A 22,363-nucleotide genomic window follows, 5' to 3' on the forward strand; every position below is an offset into this window, starting at 1 on the left:
GACCCTCATGCACAAAACCTCACTCCAAGTTTGGTGCTACACACATGAACTCTGGAGTTACTCAGAACTAACTGCTCCAACAACTTAGAGTCCTGTGAAACACAGCCACGCACCAGTAAGCAAAGCAAGCAAGTAAACAAAGCCTTCCAGGCAGCCAGGATACACATCATGACATGCATAACCCAATGCTGGAACCCTCACTCTCAGGAGAGATTGCCAGGCTTCTGCCCAGAATCCAGCTCGCTCCAATTAAGACCTCATTCTAGGTGGTTTGGCTATTTAGTACCACTTCCTGCAAAGATTAGAAACAGAAAAACAAAGGAATGTGTGTTGCCCAGTCAGACATAGTGACAGTGCTGCAGGACAACTGGCTCTTAAAAAAGGAGACAGAGCTAATGGCACCACACAGCCAAACCAAAACCAATCAAACCCCAAATAAAATTCTTAGAAATAAATGATCTATATACTTAATGACTTTCTTAATAATTGTGGAACACAGTAAAATAAAACATATTTGTAATGAGACTTCCATACCATGAAGAAAAAATACAAATGTTTAATTCTTGCTATGAAAAGAAGTGGAGTTTTAACACTCTTTTAGGAAATTTTGATCCTTCCATAGGTTAATTCCCATTTTCTAGAAGCTCTATTAATTACTAAAATTATTATACTTCAATATTTATCTTTAAGGTACATAGTCACTTATCCAGCTACCTAATAGGTGGCCAGCTCGAAGCCAAGCCAGGAAATGTGAAAGTGGATGAAATGTGTCGAATTCAGATTACTGGGGAGTGAAGCTGGCAATTTGAGGGGAGGAAAGAAGTCTTAAAAAGGTAGATGTACTGAGAAACTTGCCTCCAATTTCTCTCTTACTCTTCAGGAACACATTGGTACCAGTTCTTGTACCCTGCAAGCTAGCAACTGTGCCAGTGGAGTGAGAAAGGTGGGCTGTTTCTTCTTCATAAAGGACTTAGAATGCTAGCTCACAATTCTAACCGATCCTCAGAGATACTTCTTAAGAAGACAGGTTTCTGCGGTGGCTCACACCTGTAATCCCAGCACTTTGGGAGGCCGAGGCGGGCAAATCATGAGGTCAGGAGATCAAGACCATCCTGGGTAACATGGTTAAACCCCATCTCTACTAAAAATACAAAAAGAAATTAGCCGGGCTTGGTGGCGGGTGCCTACAGTCCCAGCTACTCAGGAGGCTGAGGCAGGAGAATGGCGTGAACCCGGGAGGCAGAGCTTGTAGTGAGCTGAGATTGCGCCACTGCACTCCCGCCTGGGCAACAGAGCAAGACTCCACCTAAAAAAACAAAAAAAAAGAAGACAGGTTTCCAGGATCCACCCCTGGATATGCTAGTTTGGAAGGTTTGGTTGGGACGCTGGAGTCTATGTTTTTCAAATCTCCGCCAAGTTTGGAACCTCTGACCAGGGATGTTATGGTTTTGAGAGGTTCTCTGAGTGCCTGGGCTTCTCAGTGCAAGTACTTCTACTTTCAGGATTTACAATCACCTGCCTCCTCAATCCAAAGGGTAGTTGGTGCTGTTTCTAGGATACACTTATATTCAGCCTGGTCCTGTGCTGTGAACACACAGAGTTCATTCTCCCATGTAAGACCAGTCAGTCTCATAGCTAGAACCCTAAGAAGTACAAAGACATTAAGACAGAACAAGAAACAGTAAAATTTGTCATAAGTCCCCCCAACTGCATAAATTTTCCAAATACAAATCTCACATAGACCAAGTCTTTAAACTAAAACGAATCATTAGTAATGGATTTGAATATGCAGAACCTTCCTGCATGTGTGGAACCAAAGTCTAGTTATGTTTCTTTGGTATTTCAGCTGCCAGTGTCTACTCATTATTATTATTTTTTTCCCATTACACAGAGAGCAAACACTGATAGCCCTGAACACACAGAAAATTTCTTCTGTGTAAACTAAGTAAACTCTGTTCTCAGTGAGGCAAATTGTTAACCTCTTCACTTCTATTGCTGAACAGGGAGAGTCTATAGTGTGAAACTAAGGGAAGGAAAAAGATAAAAATTTATAGTTTTCTGTACACTCCTATGAGATCCCTGTTATGAGTGCTAGAAAAGGTAAAGATAAAGTGGTTGCCAGCTTTGACTATAGATGCTCTAAAAGTTTCCACACAACCATTGCTTTCTAGCTCCTTGGAGGCTAGTTTTGTGGTTATTTATCTCTGGCTCTATACAAGTGTGTCTAAAACCTTACTGCCAGTATTGATATATTAGGGACTCTATCCAGTTTTTCTTCAGCAAAGAAAAAACTTTTACACTTTTGCTGTGTAGCATAAACCTAAAATTTAGTGAACTAAAATTCTCTAGAATTTAGAAAGTTCCTAAATATGTCATAGTATGAATTATGTTATTTGAGTAGGATGGAGTGAGGTTAAGGGAACAAAAAGGAAGGAAGATTTTTTTGTAGTCTATTAAAATAAATTGTGAGTGGATTACCTGTACTAAAAAGAGGAATAGCTATTATAATTGCTTTTGATAGACATATTTAGATTTAATCTAAATAATCTACAAAAGTTCTTTGCTCTGCATGTCATTTTGCCACCTCACTTTAAAACATATCCCCCAAGGCTATATTTACCCACACTCATGAATATCTTAATTACCCACATAGTCACTCAATAAATATTTAATGAAAGAATGAATAGACGCCACTTAAAAATTTTCACACCACTCAAAAATTAACATCCCAAGTTTAGAAACAAAAAGAATTTCACAATTTAAGAAAATGAAAATATGTTATAGTAGAGAAAATGCAGGCTTTGTAGTGAGAAGAACTGGGCTGGAATTGCAGTTAGCTGATAACTAAAGAACAAGCCTCAACCATTCAGCTTTCCCATGTATAAAATGGGGTAAATATTATTTACAGACTTGCTATAAAGATTGGAAATAATATCTGTGAATCTTCAAACAATGTCTGGTATCTATAATTTTGATGGTGATGAGGATGAGTTTTCTTAAATAATTAATGCTACTGTGAAACAGCTATTTATTTCCATAATTTTTCATTTTCCAACTTTTTCTGTGTCAGATAATTCTACTATGGTTTTATTATTTTGCTTACCATATTTCCCAGAACAATATAACACTATATTCAGAAGGAATAAGAAATCATAATTCAAAGAAAAATACAAATAATTTAAAGTCATGAGGAATATTACTTAATTGCAATGTTTGGAGCTTTCCTGAAAGCTTCTCTTTATTTATCAAGGTTATTGGATCTCAATAAATAGAAAGTTGTTTCATTTATTGAGTGAACTTATTGGAAAAATACAAGGTAGCTCATAGAACTGGAAAAAATGCTTTATGATCAGACTTTGGGAAGAACAGAAACTAGGCTGCTCTGGGGATCAAGGTAGAGGAACTAAGGGAGTGTCTTAGGGCAGTGTGGTCAGAATATTCCAGCTCTAGCCACTTTCTAACCTTACGTCACTCTGCTTAAGAATAATAACAGTGCACACATGTACTGCTTCCCCTGTGCAGTAATGCTGCTAAATACTTTGCATGTTATTAACACACTTAATCCAAACAATAGTTTTATGATGTAGGTAATTCTTAAGAAAAGAACACTCTCATAGGTATGGCTTGAGTCACGTGCCCATGCATTTGGTAAGGGGTACCTCATGTAATACTGCCATTAAGATAAGATGGAATAGGGAGAGGTCAGGGTAGTTTTAGCCAAAGTAGGGTTAAATGAGTCTGGGCAGAAAAAATCCACAGATGTCCACAGACAAAATCCACTACATTTGATAAAACCCACATGCCTGACTCTGAGGGATGCATATCTCTATTTCTGGTGAGCAAAATATTTTTTATTAGTGGTATTCACTGACCAGCATTTAGAAAGTTCAGAAATAATAAGCCTCTTCTCCAGAAACTGCATCTATATTTTTTCTCTTACTATACGTGGATAGAGATATAGCAGTATTAAAAGTAAATATGTGACTGCAAATTGGTGCCATTAGTAATAAAAGGAAAAATCATATGTATTTAACAAACAAAAACCTTTAAAAAATGTAAATTTGGTCAAGTTTAACTTTTCTGACTCCACAAAGTCTAGGAACCATAGAGGAAGAAAATTCTTCCTCCATTACCCTAGGATTAGTGAGTAAAACGTTCTTCAGTCTCTTGTAACAGCTTGGTTAAAAAATTCTCTATTGATTTGCTTAAATAAACAAAACTTCCATTGCCAGAGAGAAAAAAAGGCATTTAATTATGCTGTGTACTTCTATTTTTAAAAAATAATCCCAATGTTTGACATGTAAAGAAAAAACAAAACAGTTGCTGCTGATAAATCATCATACTATTATAATGGGAAGTACTTTGAGAAGGGTAGAAACCATACCTTATTTATCCTTATATGTGTTCTGCCTAACACAGAAATATAAGGAATGAGGTCAAGACTTATGTTACAAATTAAGGAATAAATTTTGAACTTATTTCTAGAGTAGTCCCAGTTTTCTTCCATGAGAAACTATCATTATTGCCATTTGGCGTTTCCAAAAAAGAAATATGAAGAAACCTCAATGATTTCAGCATATGCAAGAGTAATACAAAAGTTGCATAAAGTAATTGGTATCCCTTAAGCTCAAAATGATGTTCAATCTTTGTTCAGTCACCAGCTATTTTTGACCATCTTTTATGGTCAAGTCAACAGGGCAATGTTAAAAACTGGAAATGTGAATCACAGCACAGATGCCTAACACTCCTGTTCTCAGATTTCCACTGAAATGTCGACAGGGTTATAACAGATAAAAGAAAATCACTTCAGATTTAGAAACTATGGAGATACCATCCACAAAAGAGAAACTTGGAGGAGTTTCAACTATAAATAAAGTAGATCAGATTAAAAGGAAATACATAAAACCAGTCACCAAGGAACAACTCTGAAATTCTGCGGTACAGAGTCTCTTACTTGGAGGGACAAGATCTGACAGCTGGAGGCTCCATGGTAGCAGAGAGCAAACACACTTCTTTGGCTTCCATTTGCTGAGGGTGATCATCAGCATTTAAAAGAAGTATTTCAGCTGGACATGGTGGCTCATGCAGGTAATGTTGCCACTTTGGGAGGCTGAAGTGGGAAGATCACTTGAGGCAAGAAGTTTGAGACTAGGCTAAGCAACATAGCCACATTCTGTCTCTAAATAAATAATTAATTTAAATATGTAAAAGTTAGCTGGGCAAGGTGACATGCACTTGTGGTCCTAGCCACTCAGAAGGCTGAGGCACCAGAATTGCTTGAGCCCAGGAATATAAGGCTGCAGTGAACTATGGTCATGCCTGTGTGACAGATCAAGAGCCTATCTCTAAAAAATAATAATAAAAATAAAAGAAATATCTCTTGAAGTCACTCAATTCTTACAGAGGCCATACCATGCAGTAAGATTTCAGCTGGGAAGGAAGCTGGACACAGCTGCAGACTGTATAAAGCATTAGGAAAGCTGGCTAAGAATAGACAGTAAAGAAGCTGGACCTAGAAATCGAACGCCTGCCCAGCAGCTTCACCAAACATGGAGAGAAAACTGTGCACAGTCAACATTCCTCTGCTGATGTACCTTCTTTCTTCCTCCTCTCAGTCTGTGGGAGACAGATCTGTGAACTGACAGTATGATTGAAATCCAGCCATAGTCAAGCTTAATAGCGGAAAGCGGAAGTCTGACCTACCCCGTTTGTGGATAGATATCAAATATAGGTAGTCTACTGCTCAAATAAAAATGATAAGCAGCGAGACAAAATACTGATATGGAGTTATGAAAATAATCTATAGTATGATAAATTAATTACATTCAAGCTGGAAAAACAAAGCAAAATTTACAGGTTACCTACTATATAGGAAATAAGAGGTAAGTATTAGGAACATATGCTCCATGTTCCGAATAAAATTATAAAAACATACACTATTGAAGGTCAAATGAGGTTAAATTACAAATTAGATGTAAGTGTGCCTGGGTAAAAGGCAGCAAAAAGAAAAGGGCAGGTAAGAAGTCCAAAAGATGCAAAATTATAACACTTATGTAGAATGGAGGCAGTAAAGATAGAATTGACACTATAGAAAATAAAACTAGTGATGTGAAGAATATACTTAAAAGATTCTTTCATAATGCAGAGAAAAAGAACAGATACTTAAAAGATGAGAGAAAGAATATTATAAAGGAATGATAAAAAGAAAAATCTAATGTTATTAATAATTCATATTCCAGATAATACCAGAAGAAAATGAGATAGAAGCAATAGGTAAAGATGTAATACAAGAAAATTGAAAGATGTTAGGACAAAAAGACTCCCTAAAGGCAGATTAGTGAAAAAAACCCACACATCTCCTGAAATTTTAACATTTCATGATTGAAGAATGAGTACTACATGCATGCAAGTAGAAAAAATGCAAAGCTAGAAACATTAAGGTAGAAATCTAATAAAGTTTATACTCCCCCCAAAAAAGCCTCAAATATCACACTGCTAATTAACTCTGGGGTCAAAGAGAACTCAAAACTCCTGTCAGGAGACAATTTAAAAATAAGTATCAAGAGCAAATTAGTAAAGAATAATCACAGGCAGTTTACAACATGAAAATAAAATTAATAATACAATAATAAAATAGCAATCATTATATAGCACTTATTTTATACCAGGTACTATTTAAATGACAAGTATATTATATATGTTTATATATAAATCATTGCATAAGTTAATTGGGCAATATATTTATCAAAAATTTAACCTTACCATTAATTTAAAAAATTAAAATTTAAAAAACAATGAAGTTGTTAAAAATTATAGTTTTATCATATTGGCACTGATTATATTAATTATAGCCAGTGGTGCCAGGATATATGATGTAAACACTCTCACCAAAGTTGGTAAGAGTGCAAATAACACGACCAATCTGAAAGGAAGTTTGGAAAAATTTATGCAAATTTAATATACCTGTACCCAATGACTCCCAAACAATTCTATGTCTAGAAACTCACACTAAAGAAATAATAAGGTTGCTGATGAAGGAGGTATGTACAATCATTTTCAATGCAACATTTTGTTGGTTTCTACTTTATTAATTATTTAGCTCTCATTATATAGTAAAGATACTAACATAGAAACAGGAAACACTTTAATATTCATCAATAGTGGGTAGTTTAAATGAATTATGGTATAGCCAGGCTGTAGAAAACTATGCAGCTATTAAAAATGAAGATATAGACTGGGTGTGGTGGCTCACGCCTGTAATCCCAGCACTTTGGGAGGCCAAGGCAGGCAGATCATTTGAGGTCAGGAGTTCGAGACCAGCCTGGCCAACGTGGTGAAACCCTGTCTCTACTAAAAATACAAAAAAAAAAAAAAAAATTCGCCAAGTGTGGTGGCAGGCGCCTACAATTCCAGCTACTCAGGAGGCTGAGGCAGGAGAATCTCTTGAACCTGGGAGGCAGAGGTTGCAGTGAGCTCAGATGGCGCCATTGCACTCCAGCCTGGCCTACAGAGGAAAAACTCCATCTCAAAAAAAAAGAAGAAAAAAAGAAGAAGAAGATATATATTTGCATTTTCTGACATTAAAGTATTTTCAAAAAGGGAAAGAAATATAAAATTGCCTAAATATAGTGTGATATCTTTTTTTAAAAATATATATAGAAAGAAAAAGAGAGCAGAGGAAAGAGAACGACCTAAAAGAATATGTCTCAAAGGTTAAAATTTGTTAAATTTAGTAGTTAAATTATGAGTGGTCTTCATTTTCTTGTTTCTATTTTTCTGAAGATCATTTGAAAAAATAACATTATATTTCATTTTGTTTAATTATGAGAGATGACTAATAATGTTTTTGGTAACACTCATATAATCTTTCATTATTTAATCAAGAAATAATAATATTAACTAAACATACAATTTTTTATAAATTAGAGGATAAAGTAAACCTAAAGGAATTAAAAAGAAGGAATTAAAAGTTAAAATCAATTTTAATAAATTAGGAATTGGAAAAGGACAGCATCAGAAACAAAACCATGAGAAATTCTTTGGACAAAAATAAGCTTTAGGAAAAATTAGGAACGTGTAAGTAGAAAAATCAACAGATTGAGAGTAGATTTTTTTCGATTGTTAAAAATATGTACATATAATTCTATGAAAATATACTTAAAGTCTCAATAGAAATTACATGTTTATAGAAAAAAATACAAATTTCCAAAATCAAATTAAGAAGATATAGAAAAACTGAATCGATAATGATGACAAAAACAATGTAAAGTTTTGGCAAAAATTATTTCCAGAATATGGTTCCAGGCCCCTTTAGTCTTATATACAAATTATAGAAACTTTCCAAGTAATTGGTGATTTTCAAACGATTAATAATCACTTCTACAGGCTAGAAAAACATGTGCAACTTTTAGACACCATTTTTAGAAACTAATAAATCCCTAATTCCCATATCAGACAAAAGTAGAACGCAGATATTACCCCTACTCGCTCGCAAAAAGGCTAAACTCACATTTGAATAAGACTTATGTAAGCCAAATTCTAGCAGAGACAAATCACATGATACTAACACCAATACAAAGGTTCTGGGGTAGCTCACCATTCCAGAACCCTCCTCTCAGGCCATACTTCTCTGTCCTTGCAGAATTAGCCTCTTTAGGGCCACCTAAGCCCATAACACAAAGATATAAACCCCATTGTGGACAGATCTGAAGCCATTCTGGTTTCTGTTAAACATCAGTGATTTCAAGTCACTGAAGGGCAGATGACTGTCATCTAACTTCACTCACCAGAAGAATCTGGGTTTCAGCTGCTTCTCTTTGAGAAATGCTGACACAAGTTTAGTTGAAATATACAACCAAAACAAGAGACAGGCTATAGGATTCAGAGGAAGAAGATAATACTTCTGTCTGGACAAATGAGGGATCAGGAAAGAGGCCACCGCATTTCAGCTGGCTTTTCAAAAACAAGGTTGCATTATCACACTACACATGGAGAGGAATGTAACAGAGTATTTTATTTCACAGTCAAAGCACTCAGGTCCAGTAAGTTATCATGGTCATGAATACACAGTATTGTCTAACTTAGGGCTGCCAGATAACGTACAGGCCACCCGGTTCAATTTGAATTTTAGATAAATGAGTTTTAGTATAAGTATGTCTGAAACATGCAATATTTGGGGAGAAACCACCACAGGGCCAGGAGTAGATTATCAGAAAGTTTAGCAGAAATGCTTTCACGTGCATTTTGGGTATTTGCAGAATGTTTTGTGTAGTCTTTCATTCATTCCTTACCCCTTAAATTCTCTTAAAACTTCAGCGGGATTCACGGAAGTGCCCATTTATGCCCATTTCAGACCAACTCATGCTGGGAAAAGGAAAGGGAAGACTCTAGAGTCCCTGAGGAGACAGTACTAGACTACAGACATATGTAAGTAGTGAGCCTTGCTCCTGTCTCTACCGGGACACAGACTGCACCAAGCTCTTGGAAGTCGCAGCTTCACAGGCGACCAGGTCACGGAACAAATAGCCAGGCTAAAGGCAGAGAATCCAGGAGTTTGGCAAAGACAGACATTTTTCCTGGATGCATCACTGAATTGTGAGTTTTAAAGGAATATCAGTTACCATTATGGTATCTGGGATTTCACAAAACTGTTAAATATTTCCCAAGACGAGGCAACTCCAAAAATAGCCACAGATAGATAGGTAGATGGATGGATGGATGGATGGATGGATGAATGGATGGATGGATGGATGGATGGATGGATGGATGGATGGATGGATGGATGGATGGAAAGATAGATAGATAGATAGATAGATAGATAGATAGATAGATAGATAGATAGATAGATAGATAGACAGACATACATACATAGAGATCCTGGTTACTTAATAAGAAGTAATTATAACATTCCAATACATTTTCAATGCTATTGAAAAGCAAAAGAAATTGCAAGAAGAACTGTTGATCTTCACAGTATTTTCTCATTCCCCTGGAAGAAATCTGGGACCTTGTGATCTAGAATAGGGGTATCCATAGTCCAGGATGAATTCTAGTATCCTCAGGCAGATCTGGGAACCCAAGCTACTCACAGGAGTGAACTGGAAGCAGGTGGGGAAAATAGGCTCCAGTTCCTGAGTGACTTCAAAACAGAAGGATTTTCAGAGGCAGGGAATTTCTGAGATTCTAAGGAGATTTTTGAGAATTTTCTTCCCCCAGAGGGAGGAAACTAGGTCATGTGCTCTTAACCCAGTGAGGTTTAGGGCCATGGTGTGGGAAGAGAAAAGATAGTTGACCTTAATTAGCTCCAAAAAAAGCCCAGAACTCTTGGGATTAATCCAAAATCAAGCAGAACTTCTAGTGGGGAGATGCAAGCTCCCAAATTCAAGTATTAGTAGAACGAAGCCAAATCTAGGACAGCTCCTGAATAATTACCATTAAACTAACATTCACATGTTGTAAGAACTAAATTTATCCTCACCACAGCTCCTATTTATAGAAAAGGCTCAAGCCACTACCAGATAGGAAGCTCTGTGAAGGGATGGACTATGTCTGTCCTTTTTACTGCTTTATGCCCAGGGAATGGAAAGTAGTTGTTGTATAGCTGATACTCATTAAAACTTTGTTGAACTGAATTGTTCAAAGCCACACAATGAGTTAGTGTAGAGCTGGGATTTTAACCCCAATCTGACACCAAAAACCATACTTCCATCTATATTACACTGCCTACCAAGGCAGACTTAGACTAGAAATGATCCCAAGGCAAGCTCCTGCTCAGGTTCTCTTCCTAAAGCTCTCCTGGGGTCCACCAAGATGAACCAGGAGAATCACTTGGAGGGGCACCTTTGGGAAAATTTATGAATCTAGAAATTGTGGCAGACACTACTAGTTGTCTCTCAAAAATCTATTTTTACCATTTGCCTCTTGCTAAAAGAAGCTTGATTTATTCAGGTAACAAAGTTTCCATTTTTGAATACTTTCTTGAAATATTTGGTATCTTAATTATGATAATCATTGCATAATCATACACATATATCAAAACTCACCAAAATGCATACTTTCTACATATGTAATTTATTTTATGTAAATTATACCTCAATAAAGCAGTAAAACACACATACATACACACATACACAACCCACACACACCTCCCCAGACTTTGTTGTAATCCATTTCTGGCCAGCGAGATATAAACATAAGTCTACCGGATGTAATGTCCATTAAAGTTATTATTTTACTGGAAAAAGAGAAAACATGGCTGGATGAACACTTAACTTTTGAATTTCCCTTTTCTATCTGCCTACAAATGGAACAGCTGTGATGAGAGAATGAGAGTAAAATCCACAAGCTGAGGCTGGTGGAACAGGAAAGCTAGAAGGAAACTCGGTCCTTCCTGACTTCCTTGAGACACTGCCCCAGCCGTGGCCTGTCCATCTCCTGACTTCTTGTTTTGGGAGGAAAAAAAATTCCTGTTTGGTTGACCTGATATAGCATGGTTTGTGCATATGTCGTTGCTTGCAATTACCAAATGACAATATTCCCATGCAAACTATAAGGCAGATATTACAATGCCATTCCTCAAAAATCTTCAATTGCTGTAGAGTAAAATCTAAAGCATCTCTAGCCGCATTTCCTACTATGGCCTTCCATGAACACTTCCTTCGAACCCCAGCAGGCTCTTTGCCATGTTTCAAACAAGCAATAAATTTTAAGACTAATGCTTTTCTCTCAACCTGACACATCCTTTCTTCCATACACTCTGACAGACCCTGAAAAAGTCAAAGAATTGATGCAGGCTACATTTAGCCAGTGGAAGACTTGAGAGGAAAATTTACATTTCCTGAATATAAGCCAAGTGATCTTTGCCCTGTGTACCCACTTCTTTTTTTGTGTGTGCCCACTTCTGAAGCAGGGAAATCAAATGCTCTAACCAAAGGATTTAATTTATTCTTTGCTTTTACTTAATATCAAAAACTCTCACTTTAAAAAATAATTAATTTTTTTGCAATTATGTAAGACTATAAAATCTTATCTACAATGTCATTAGAAAAAAATAAGATTATTAAAATTTTAAGATTATTTCATCCTGTTCTACAGTGTCTGATTATACAAGAAGATATAAGGTTTCTGTTTTATATATGTAATAGAACATATATACAAATATGTTATCTTACAGTTGAAACTATAAAGGCTAATTATTGTGTTCTGACATGCTGTGTGGTGGCCAAACACCCAAGTTATTGAACAAAATATTTTGTTTCTAGAGCTACTTATTATGTAACTAGGAGAAAGTAATTAAACCTTTCAGTTCCTCCATCTGTCAAGGAGAGAAAATATTATGTCTGCCATCTGTCCAGATTTCAGGTATGGAAAATATTGATGAGAGGAGCTAAACCAATATAGGGCTTTATGTCAACTCAATTAAAAGAGTTAATCTATATTGAATGTTCTGTTCTGTGAATCAATTTTTTGTATTGAAGTATTTTAAAATACAAAGAGTAATGTACCACAAGTTACTTGCCACACAGACCTAACATGTTAATATTAGTCCATTTTCACTTCATATTTACTTATTCTTTTAATAAAATATTCTAGATACAGCTAAAACTTGAATCCCAGTGCTATATCTTTCCTCTCCTGTTTCCTCAGAGGTGTTCTGAAGTTTCAGGGAATCAATTCCATGCAAGTCTGCATAATTTTTCTACATGTGTATGTGTGAATTAAAATATAGTATTTTGAGGTCTTTAAATTTTATATATTTGATATTGTATCTACATATAGCAGTTTGCATTTTGCATTGAATATTTTGTTCTCTTAATTTTTAATATGAATAGATGCAGGCTGATTTAAGTGCTTTGTTTTAACTGTCAGATAGTAACAACCCACAGGTAATTTGTTAATTCCCTTACTGGTGGGTTGTTAAGTTGTTTCCCCTTTTTTACTATTCCAAGCAATGCTGTAATATGTATCTGTGTTAACATATGGAAGTGTGTCTCTGAAATATATTACTGTGTTTTGAAGTAGAATTGCTGTACACTTTTGTCCATTTTTATGAACTTCTTCTAGAAATTTTACATTCAGTTTTTATTTTCCAAAACCTACTGGTAATCTCCTCAGTTCTAGTATCCAGCTACAGTATGGTATATGTTGGTGGTCATGGAAGCTAAATAACTTGGTCACTGCCAAAATTCAATGTGCTTTCTTTTTGCCTTTTTATGTTTTTATTTCTAGTTTACTAATTGTTATTCCACAATGAAGATAATAAACAATACAGTATTACCCAACATAATTATTTTCATGTGATTATATCATAATTATTCTAACAGCTTTATTGAGATATAATTTATACCACAAACTTCACCTGTTTAAGTGTGTTTAAGTGTACAATCCAATGGTATTTAGAATATTTACAGAGTTGTGCAACCATCACCATAATCTAATTTTAAAACATTTTCATCATCTCGTAAAGAAACCGATACCCGTGAAAAGTCACTTTCTATTCTCTTCTCTCCTTCTCCTGCAAACACTGGTCAAGCATTATTTTCTGCCTCTATATATTTGCTTATTCTCTTTTGTGTATACATGAAATCACACAATATGTGGTATCTTATGACTGGCTTCTTTCATGAATCATATTTTTAGGTTCATCCATATTGTAGCATATATCAGCACTTCATTCCTTTTTATGGCCAAAGACCATTCTATTGTATGGATATAAAATATTTTTGTCTATTTATTTATCAGTTCATGAACATTGGGGTTGTTCCTACTCTTTGGATATCACAAATTATATTTCTATGAACATTCATGTACAAGATGTTGTTTAGACATGTTTTCAATTCTCTTGGGTGTATATTCTAGAAGGAGAATTGCTAAATCATATGGTAAATCTATGTTTAACATTTTGAGAAACTGCCAAACTGTTTTCCAAGGTGACTGTACCATACTTTTTCCCACCAGGAAAGTATGAGGGTTCCAATTTTTCTACATCCTTTCAGCACTTGTCACTGTCTTCATTATAACTATTCTAGTGAATGTGAAGTAGTATCTCATTGTGGTTTTGATTTGCATTTTCCTAATGGCTAATGATGTTGAACATCTTTTCATATGCTTGTTGATAATTTGTAAATCTTCATTAAAGAAATATCTATTCTTATCATCTGCCCCTTTTTTAAAACTGTGTAGTTTTTTTGGAGTTGTAGGAGTTCTTTATACGGCCTGGATACAAGCCCATTTTCAGATATGTCATTTACAAATATTGTCTGCCAGTCTATAGACATTCTTTTCGCCTTCCTGATGGTGTACTTTGAAACATAAATGTTTTTAACCTTGGTGAAGACCAAGTTAACAATCCTACTTTCATTGCTTACATTTTTGGTGTCATATCTAAGAAATCATTGCCTAACCCAAAGATCATAAAGATTTTCTTCTGTGTTTTCTTCTAGGAGTCTTATTATCATAATTATTTTTATAGATGTGAATGAATGGAAAGTGGTGGTAATGGCAAATGCAGGCACTAATCTAGGGACAAATACAATTTACTGTGATATTTAAAGTTGTTGATTTAAAGTGGTATAATCAAAGAGCTATCAAGGGGAAAGTTTCAATTATTTAATTTTACAGATGATAATTATTAGGATTATGTGGTGGCTTCTGGGCATTAACACTAACTACAGATAAATTGATACAATTTAAATTGATAAAGAGAAGACAGTGCCAGTGAAGACAGTGGACCTAAAAGGACTTGCAGAGTAGGTAGGGAACCTGGATTGGAGAGAAGTTAAAGGAAGACTTTGTGACTCTGCCTAGGGCAATCCTGGGGGACACTCCAGTGCAGGTCCAACAGCTTCTGACCACATGAAAGAAGTCAGAAACCCTAAGTCTGTGTCCTCATACTGCAGGACATCAGCTAGAACCCATTTTCAGGCTCTATAAGAAGTTCTTCCATGTAGGCTTGGTCACTTGTCACCATCAAAATAGAAGTCTATCCTTCTCCAAATAGTAGTATGTTTGAGCACAAGAAAGTGTCTGCTTTGTCACCATCCCTGACACTTCTCAGGTTCAATAGCTAAATAACAAAGGTCACTGATAAACTGCTGTCTGTGTCCAGGTGGGAGAAGGAAAAGAGAGATACTCTCGCTTTATAACAGAAGGAACACGGGGGAGGATAAAAGAAGAATTTATTGATAGTCTGTCAAAATAACTTCATCAAATAAACAAATAATTAACTATTATCATAGGGATCTTGAATTCAATTTTCCTCTTCACATTTCTTACATGATGTAAAGAAGACATGTCTCCTAATTCAGAGAATAGATTACAGGAGTGAAAAACAGGGCACACTGTATTGAAACATGATTCCTTAAAATACAATACAGAATAATCATGCATAATGTTCACTGTCAACAACTTGATATGTTGAGCTATACATTCACTAAATCTAGAATTCACTATAACTTAAAAAAAATTATTCTACACTACAACACTCCTATAGTACTGTTGTGGTTATCGGTCTCAGGAAGATACCACTGTTTAACATCTGCATCTCTGTGCTTCTCCAAGCTTCATTTTCTTTATGGTGCTGCCACTGCCATGGAAATCATGTCTTTTTTTTTTTTTTCCAGTGGACGCTTTATAAACTAAGTCATTGTACTGTGAAAGCATTCTGAAAGGCACTGTTGATGGAAAGCAAGTGCAGTCATAACACAGTGCTGAAGCGTGAAAGGTCATTTGATGGCCTAGGGGAAAGCCAAATGTCTTCTAAGGACCTGAAGGAGAAAGCGTAAAGTCTCCTTTGTATCTAGGATCCTTCACATAACAAACTAAAAGTGCTCTTAAAATACGATTTCATTTGTGTTTGTGATACAGTTCATGATTATTCTCTATTCTGTACAGAAAGTTTACAACTTTCTTTTCCATAGAATCTTTGGAAAATCATCCATTCTCACCTGGTAAAATGATTTAATGGGTCTCTCTCAAAGCCAGGTAATGGATAACATGGATTTTTGAATCTTTTCAACCCTAGAATTCTATGGTGCCATAAAATGGTTATTTTAAAGGTAGAGAAAAACCAATCAGACGAGATTTTTATTACACAAAAATAATTGGTAAATCCAGGAAGAGAGCACAAGTTTTCAGATAATTTTGGTGTAGTATGTCATATATTCTGAGATATTATTACCTATATATTTTATTCTTACTCTTTAGTTTTGCCAAACATTTGCTTACATTTTTCTATTTTGATATAATTTTACTTACTTGTTCCTAAAAAAACCTTTCAGGATAAGAATTTGAGGTTTGAAATACAGTCAACTTTGTAAGCATGTTGACACATTAAATTCCCTCAATATTAACACGACTTGCAATGGTTACCTCTTCTTAAATCAAGGCTTTCAATCTGAAAATGAATCATCTAATAATTCTTAACTTGTCAAGCCTTTTCATGCAAAGACAGGCTATAAAATTTATGCCTATTAGCAAAAGGGATTGCAAATGCAGGCACTAATCTAGGGTACAAATACAATTTACTGCAGTACCATACTTAACAGGTTTAATCAAGACAATAACCCATTTATTCGTATAGAGACTAATCTGGTGATAGAACGGGGCAGACAGTGAGAGGGAAAGATAATAAACAGGACATTAGAAGAGCTGGATTCCAATTGAGACTATGCTACTATGTATTTTATAAACTTGGGCAGATTAATCTTTCAGGGTGTATTAATTAGAAATGTACAGAGGTATGAGTAACAGAAAAACTGACTGAAAGCTACAAGTGACCTATGAAATAAAGACAATTAATTGACTCACATAGAAAGAAATCCAGAGGTAGGATGTTCCAGATTTGGTACAGTGGCTGGCTGAATCAAGCTCTTTCCATCCTCCTACTCTGCTCTCTCTCCATCATTAGTCTTGCCACCTCATAGGCCCAAGATGGCTGCTAAGCTCTAGGCATCACATTCCCATACAAAAACATGAAGCCATTTCTAGCCTTTGTAATCACAGACACACACATACGTGCACATACACACACACACACACACAGAGAGAGAGAGAGAGAGAGAGAGAGAGAGAGAGAGAGAGAGACTACAAAAAATGTGAAGCTGGTGAAGCTGAAAATCATTTTTATCAAGGCACTTTTTATTTTTAACAGTGACACAATCCACCATACTTCCCCTTATATATTGTTGGCCAAAACTTAGTCGCATTGCCACCCCTTGTATGATGCACAAGAGTCTGGGAAAGTGATTGCAAAGGAAGACACACGAGGGAAAAGGGAGCCTCAAGGCTTTATAAATTGTGGAAGTTGGGTAAACTGATCTCTAAGACACAGCTCCAGGCTACCATGTAATTTTTGAAAATAAAAAGTAACAAAAAACAAGGAAGCTGACTGTTATTTTACACTTTTAAAGAGACTTCTGTTTTTATTCTAATTTCCCATGATGGCACTTTTTCCCGCTCTCTAAAAACAAAAACAAAACAAACTTCCTCCGTCCAGGATGCTGAATTTCTACAGAGAACAGTCTTTCCCCTTCCCTAACTAGAAAAAAACCTGAGTGGTCCAGACATTGAGTCATTCAATTTAACTCTGATGGAGCTGCATCTATTTTTGAGGTTTTGCCATCGTGGTTTAAGAACACTGTCTACAGACACTTTGGAAATTTTTCCCAGCACCTCTCTGAGTTTATGCTGTACTAAATTTAAATTGGAAAATTCAAGATGTAAAAGGCTACGTAAATAATTGTATTGAAAAAAGCACAAGTGATTATCTTCTTTTAAAAAAATCCAAAGAATTCAAAATATATTGAATTTGTCCAACATTCCATTTGCGGTATCTCATAATCCCCTGTAATATTACAATGTACTTCTTCTGCTTCATTTTTTACAGAGAATTACACAGCTGCCTCTTATTATTAAAAGCACCCTCCCCCTCACTCCCTGAATAAATGTGTGTTCTGACATTAAAACAAGACACTACACAAGAAGAGCCTGGAAGCCAGAATGCCGCCAGCTTTGTATGCCAGATGTGATTACGGAGTGACAGCGAACAATCCTGCAATCAGCCCATTGGTTAGCCAGAAACCGTGGACACTCAAGAGGTTCAGTCTGAATACATAGCCAATAGTGTGTTAAAAACTACCATGCAAAAGTGCTTGTTTTACCAAGATATTCTATGGGAATATTTAGCTGTTACATTGTAAATGCTGTTATTTTGGTTTCTAAAAATGTCATGACAGGAAATGATTCCAGGGAGGAGCAGCCAAAAGGGCTGTTGGGTAGAACCAAGTGGGGGAGAAAGTTAAACCTAGAAATCAAGAAGCCAGAAAAAGGTGAACACATGAATTACTATCTGCAATAAAACGGATTCTTAAAATACATTTGATTTTTTATTATTATTATTCTTTTTTGAGGCAGGGTCTCACTCTGTCACCTAGGCTGGAGTGCAGTGGTATGATCTCGGCTTACTGCAACCTCTGCCTCCCAGGCTTGACCAATCCTCCCACCTCAGCCTCCCGAGCAGCTGGGACTACAGGCATGTGCCACCACGCTACCCCTGGCTGATTTTTTGTATTTTTTGTAGAGACAGGATTTTGCCATGTTGCCCAGGCTGGTCTCGAACTCCTGAGCTCAAGCAATCTGCCCGCCTCAGCCTCCCAAAGTGTTGCAATTACAGGCATGAGCCACCGCACCCAGCCTACATTTGATTTTTTATGCTCCATTTGCTTTCTCCCAGAAGGCTGGTTATGTTTTGAAGAGTTCCTACTGTTCATTGGTACAATGGTTGTAAGGTCCTGGTCCCCTAGCTTTGGACCAGTTATCAGGTGGAGATAAACTAAGGGAAGACACCCAGTCTATATGGGGCTAAGAAACCACTCTGCCCCTTCTTGATTCTCTGCAGCTACAACCAATGGGCAGTTAGGACCTTTGGGTAAGAATTTCTGCTGGTTTGGAAGTGCTTATATTGATGCTATTTTTATTTATCTCGCTGTCTGAGAAGTGCAAGGTGGGGACACGTTAGAAGCTGATCAGAGAGTAACTACGGTTATTAGTTATTTATTAGTTATTAGGAGCTTGACCTTCTCAGAGGGATCCAAAGATACATAGTGCAGTAACTGATGAGCTGTAGAATTTCATAGAAAAAGAGAAAGAAGAAAAAGAAGAAGAAGAATGGCGAGGCAGGGGGCAGGAATTAAATTTGTTTTTCTCCCTGAATAGATTTGTATTATAGAACAGCTCTCTCCAAGAATAAAGTGTTTGGTTTATCCAACTTACTTCTCATAGACTATGTTTATCAATTATGTGTCTATCTTTGAGTAATAATTTGTATTCTTTTACCTCTGTTTCTGTTAGATCTACAAGGATTCAGAAATCATAACAGACTCTCAAGAAAATCATCTCAGATAGACAAAAATACAGCTATTTACATATACATTAGTAAGGTGGGTATAAGATAACTCATCAGTAAAAACTTTTCACAAAATTTCCAACATATCTGTAATTTTACCTTCACTGCTTTTCAAACAAACCCAATGCCCCCCTCCTTTCTATGGCAACATAAATGTGCTTTTTCCAGTCTTTATTTTTAGACTTCCACTTAACTCTTTTCTATCTATGATCTTTGTGTGTTTTTAAAGTATAAATTGCATACAGTTTTATAATTCCAGCTGTTATATCCTCGTATGCCCCCATTTACACACCGTCTTGAACACAAAAGTGCTAATGTGTGTATATCATTTTATATTTTCATAAATCTGTTTGGGTTTTAACCAAACAAGGTAGAGAGAGAGAGAGAAGAAAAAAAAGAAGGGAAGGAGGGAGGGAGGAAAGGAAAAAGAAGGAAAGGAAGGAAAAAAAATGAATAGCAACAAAGTCAATAAATACTTACTAAATACCATTGTTGGTATATGACACAGAAGTGGTACAACTGCCTCTACATTGGTATTATTTTAATTTGATTCCATATATGTGATATTGATTTTAAACTTAGAGTCCGACGTAAGGTCAAAGCTAGAAAAGTTACCTCCCTGCCTTCAACATGTAAGGTCCGCCAACTGATAGTGTTGTCGGAACCCAGTGTCTCTACTTTTCTGTGTTGACTTCTTTAGTAGGTTTTATAATGGTCACCCAAAGACATTAAGCCTTAATCTCTGGAACCTGTAAATATTACCTTTTAAGGAAAAAGGGGTCTTTGTAGATATGATTAAGGTAAGCATCTTGACTTGGGGAGATTATTCGTTGATCTGGGTGGGCCCTAAATCTAATCAATCACAATTGTCTTTAAGAGTGAGGCAGAGGAAGATTTGATATGCGCAGAATAGGAGAGAGCAATGTGAAGATGGTGGCAGCGATTGGACTGACGAAGCCACCAGAAGCTGGAAGACGTAAGGATCCGATTCTCCCCTGGAGCATCTGGAGGAAGCAAGGTCCTGTCAACATTCTGCATTTAGCCCATTGAAATGAACATTGAACAGAATCCTGGCCCCTAGCACTAGTAGAGAATAAAGTTATGTTGTTTTAAGCCACCAATTATGATGATTTCTTATGGCAGCCACAGGATACTAATTTACCTTCTCAGATGATGCATGATGGCCAGATGGGTTGCCAGCAGCTCCCCTCTAGACTAAGTAAATTGGAGAAAATAAAGCATTTCTTATTGTGACTTACACATGAGTTTCAGGATTCAAGATTTACTCTGAACTGGCCAACTTAGCTCATGTGCCCACCCCTAAATTAATTTGCATATCTAGGAATTAGTTGTTCTAATTGTCCATACCTAGGTCATATGCTCACTCCCTGATTCAAGGGTGAAGGCCCTCTCATCTCTCTACTTTGAAATATGTAATCTATTTTTGCTAACTATGGTCACCCTAGTCTGCTCTCAGACATTAGAATTTATGTCTTCTATATAACTGTAAGTGTGTACCCATTCACCAACATCTCTTCATTTCCCCTTCCTACCCTCACACCCTTTCCCAGCCTCTGGTATCTATCCTAGTCCTATCTTCATGAGGTCAAGTTTTTTAGCTCCCACATATGAGTGAGAACATGCAGAGTTTGTTTTTCTGTGCCTGGTTTATTTCACTTAACATAATGACTTCCAGTTCCATTCATGTTACTACAAATGATACGATTTCATTCTTTTTCATGGCTGAATAATATTCTATTGTGTATATATACCATGTTCTCTTTATTTGTGCACTGATGGACACTTAGGTTGATTCCATTTCTATGCTATTGTGAATGGTGCTGCAATAAACATAGGGGTGCAGGTATCACTCTGATATACTGATTTTTTTTCCTTTGGATAGATATATATTAGAGGGGAGGGATTGCTGGGTCATATGGTTGTTCTATTTTTAGTTTGAGAAATTTCTATATTGTTTTTCATTGTGGTTGTACAAACTTACATTCCCATCAATGGTGTATAATAATTTATTTTTCTCCACATCCTGACCAGCATCTATTATCTTTATCTTTTTAATAAGATTCATTCTGACTGGGGCAAGGTGATATCTCTTTGTGGTTTTAATTTTAAATTCCTTGGTGCTTAGGAATGTTCAGCATTTTTTCATATACCTATTGGCCATTTGCATGTCGTCTTTTGAGAACTTTTTTTTCATGTTCTTTGCCCAATTTTTAATGGGATTATTTGCTTTTTTAATTGTTGTGTTGAGTTCTTTGTATATTTTGGATATTAGTTCCTTGTTTGATGAATAGTTTACAAATATTTTCTCCCATTCAATAGGTTGTCTCTTCACTCTGTTGATTGTTTCCTTTGCTCTGATGATAATTTTTGGTTTAATATAGTCCCATGTGTCTATTTTTGTTTTAGTTGGCTGTGCTTTTGAGGTCTTAGCTGTAATATTTTTGCCTAGACCAAATGTCCTGAAGTATTTTCTCTATGTTTTTTTTTCTAGTAGTTTTATAGTTTCATGTCCTACATTTAAATCTTTAATCCATCTTGGGTTGATTCTTGTATATGGGGAGAGATAGAGGTCCAGTTTTATTATTCTGCATATGGATATTTAATTTTCCCAACACCGTTTATTGAAAAGCATGTCCTTTCCCCATAAATGTTCTTGGCACCTTTGTTGAAAATCAGTTGACTGTAAATACGTGGATTTATTTCTGGGTGCTCTATTCTGTTCCTCATTGACGATGTGTCTATTTTTATACCAATAAGATGCTGTTTTGGTTACTATAGCCTTGTAATATACTTTGAAGTCAGGCAGTGTGTTACCTCCAGTTCTGTTCTTTTTGCTCGAGATTCCTTTGACTCTTCTGGTCCATTTTTTGTTCTATATACATTTTAGGATTTTTAAAATGTTTTTGTGAAACATGACATTGGTATTTTGACAGAGATTGC

At 36.0% G+C, this 22,363-nt stretch overlaps 1 long non-coding RNA gene across 3 annotated transcripts; it reads left to right on the top strand.

The window, feature by feature from the left end:
• The first annotated feature begins 1,026 nt into the window (after positions 1-1,026).
• Positions 1,027-20,403, top strand: LOC105491992 (uncharacterized). 3 transcript variants are annotated; one of them, XR_011624851.1, is made up of 5 exons: positions 9,473-9,594; positions 12,261-12,360; positions 17,885-18,095; positions 19,348-19,436; positions 20,280-20,403. It is a non-coding gene; the product is annotated as an uncharacterized lncRNA (long non-coding RNA). The 3 variants fall into 3 exon arrangements; XR_011624853.1 differs by lacking the exons at positions 9,473-9,594; positions 12,261-12,360 and adding an exon at positions 1,027-1,092; XR_011624852.1 differs by lacking the exon at positions 12,261-12,360 and having other exon boundaries at positions 9,485-9,594.
• Positions 20,404-22,363: the final 1,960 nt, after the last annotated feature.

Source organism: Macaca nemestrina, chromosome 6 (genome assembly GCF_043159975.1).
Source record: "Macaca nemestrina isolate mMacNem1 chromosome 6, mMacNem.hap1, whole genome shotgun sequence".
In the NCBI taxonomy this organism is placed as follows: domain Eukaryota; kingdom Metazoa; phylum Chordata; class Mammalia; order Primates; family Cercopithecidae; genus Macaca; species Macaca nemestrina.